Raw genomic sequence first — 3,087 nt, 5'->3', positions numbered from 1 at the left:
TAACCAAAACTTTTTGAAAGTTAACAAGTGAATAGGCTCCCACAGAGATAAGTACATCAGGATATATTTATCTTACTAGAAGGTTCTTTTTCAAGAAGTTGAAATCAACGCATGCAACAACAAGAACCTTCATGGATGACAATCTACCAGCTAAATAAAATACAAGGCACCCTCACCCTCTCCTTCTTTATCCCTCTATAAACAAAATGGAAAAAGAAAAGAAAGCTGGAGGAATGGATGCCTACTTTGTAGATCATATGAAGGCAGAGAAAGGAGAACTTAGCAGTTCATCCTCTCTTTCCCCTATCAAACCAACAGATGCAAAAGAACATTAAGAACTATACTAAATTAAACCTACTTAGGCCGCATATTATCCAAAAGTTGCATGTTTCAATCCACCAGCAAAAGATCCCCAAGCATCATCATCTATCACAGAGAGGACTTACATCATTGAGTGACAGTTAAACTAGTATCAGCGCCAATGCTTTCACTCATTCTTTGTTTCACTGTATATTGTCGGCAGGCTCATTCCTAGATTCTTCAAAACCTCAACTGATCTTCCCCTTCTGCAACAATCTTCTCCACAAACTCACTGCATACTGCTTTATTACCCTCAGCTTCGTTTTCCTTGTCTTGAACTGTTCCTTCCCTCAAAACTTGACCCTTTAATTCATCATCTCCTTTTCCTTCATTCTTTATAGTATCTTCTGCAATTCTATCCATAGAAACGTCATCTGGACCTTCATTCCGTGACAGTCCACTATTATTATTATTATCATCCTCCACAACAGTACCAACATCTCTGCTATTTCCAGCAGCAAACACAGCCATTTCCACATTATTATGATAAGCAGAAGCAGCACGAATCCTAAAATCAGAACCGGCGTCCTCACTCTCATTATCAGACCCATTCTCGACAACCTCTTCATTAGCATCTTCCGCTACCTGACTCCGCCTCTCTAGAAACTGCAACCTCCTAGTCAAATCCCTTAATTCTCTCTCCATCAGAAACAGCTTCTCCTTTAACGTCAAATTCTCTTCTTCCAATTGAGCTATATGGGTATCTTGATCATCCACTATTCTCCAATACATTGTTATAATCACCTCCATAACTTGGATATACCATCTCAAACCTACTCAAATCATAATCCAACCTCCTCTCAACTTCCACATGTTCTTCCACATCACTCTCACTCGATCCGCCACCATCGCCCACATCCTCATCTTCCTCATCATCGTGACCAGCTTCCAGTGTTCGCAGCCGAATTAGCCCTTTCATGGACCCATAACCATCCACACCCCATTCTTCCTTGGCCATGTCACCCAGAACCTCCCTCGAGGGTGAAAATATAGGGGTAGGAAGCACTGCAGGCGTCACTGGACATGGAGACACCAAGGACGCTACCCCTCCCGACCTTTTTGCTCGGATTATAAACGATGTTGTATTCCGCGGAGCGTAAGGAGCAAAGCGATTGTTGCTCTTGTTATTGAATTTCTTCTTGTTGCCGTAGAATTTCGTAGCTTTTAACCGGTTCTGAGATTGGAGCTCGTTAAGTGTCGGAGGTTTGTACCCTTGACTATTACTACCGGAAGCAGCGGAAACAGAACCTATGGGTAAAGGCCTATTATCGAACTTTTTAGAATCTTTACCGCCACCAACCTTTTTACCTTTCCAATTGTTATTACGACCGAAAGAAGGGAACTTCTTATTAGGGTTAGGGTTTGGATCCTGAGATTGCCAAGGCATGTAGCTTCTATTCAACAACGTCGTAGGAGGCTGATTCATCATCTGATGACCAGAGCTCATCGGCTGCGACTGAACCGCCCCCAGTTGGCTCCTCGCCTGAGAGTGAGCAGCCGCCGCCACCATCAACTGATGAGACCGATTCATCATCTGCGACTGAATCGGATCCATCATCATTTGTGGCGGCTGATTGATCATCTGAGACTGATCATTCATTTTATTTTTTGAAATATAAATATATGAAAACAAACAAAGAAATCTAAAAAGTAAAAAGAAACACTAAATTTTAAGATTTCAAGTTGAAATTTGTCTCCAGATTCAAACGAATTATTGATCCATTAATATCTTTTGTTTCCTCCTGTTTTCAATCTAAAAACCGAAAAGAAAATTAAATTTCTTTCCCTTTCCTTAATTTCGCTTCAGATTTCCGATATCCCAAAACGCCCGACTTTACGATGCTTTATCTTTATCTTTTCCAGTTTGATCTTTTTACTTAACCATTTTTACCTTCAAAAAACCGAGCGAATCTGGCGGTCTTTCAAACATCCAAGTTGCCACTTTTCAGCTATTTTGAATGCATGAGACCCCCGCATTTAGGAACCTAGAAAGATCTCCAAGTACCTTTCTCTATCACATGCGAGCGGTAAGTTCATGAATTCCATCCTTCTTGCTCTGGTAGTTCTTCTCGGGCGGTACTCTTGCTCTTCCTGGCTCTAAGCCTGAAAGTCCTTTTCCGGCTAGGAAGCGGATGAGTGGCCGTATTCGACACCTAAGGCTAGTGCGCTAACGGCTTGCTCTTGTTGAGATAGTTTTACATGTATTGCTTTCTACTTATTGATGCTTGCTTCACTTTGGAGGAGAAGAACCCTTTCACGGTTAGATTTTCAGGATTAGAAACTGACGGCCAAGATTTGATGAACGTGTTAATGAACAGATCAAGATGGAGTCTGTACGTTCAACCAATTCAAAAAAGAAAAAATTAATTAAATATAAATTTAAATGCATCGAAATTGTTATCATTGTTGGAGATTGTAAGTTTGAGTGTGCAAAGCACATTATCTCCTTTTTTAAGGTTTAGAACCTAAAATAAAATTAATGTTAAAAAAATAAAAAAAAATGATAATACAACACACCAACGAATATTATAAGTCTAATTTTTTATGAAATAAAGTAATTCATTAACGAATCATTGAAACAGTTGAGGATGAGGGAATTCACAAATAATTAAGTAAAAAAAAGAACAGTCTAGAAACATGGAATACATAACTCAACATTTGTGTTAGGATGGACAACCATGAATCTCGAACATAAATTATAAATTGAACATGAAAATATATAATAAT

The 3,087-nt window shown here is 39.3% G+C and overlaps 1 pseudogene across 1 annotated transcript; it reads right to left on the bottom strand.

The window, feature by feature from the left end:
• Positions 1–2,645, bottom strand: LOC107913291 (uncharacterized; annotated as a pseudogene). The gene is made up of 2 exons (XR_001688469.2): positions 2,252–2,645; positions 1–1,948 (listed from the first exon to the last, which is right to left on the bottom strand). The product of XR_001688469.2 is annotated as an uncharacterized protein (transcript).
• Between the last annotated feature and the right edge of the window lie 442 nt (positions 2,646–3,087).

This window comes from Gossypium hirsutum, chromosome A08 (genome assembly GCF_007990345.1).
Source record: "Gossypium hirsutum isolate 1008001.06 chromosome A08, Gossypium_hirsutum_v2.1, whole genome shotgun sequence".
Classification (NCBI taxonomy): Eukaryota; Viridiplantae; Streptophyta; class Magnoliopsida; order Malvales; family Malvaceae; genus Gossypium; species Gossypium hirsutum.
This window is presented reverse-complemented; position numbering and strand designations above follow the sequence as displayed.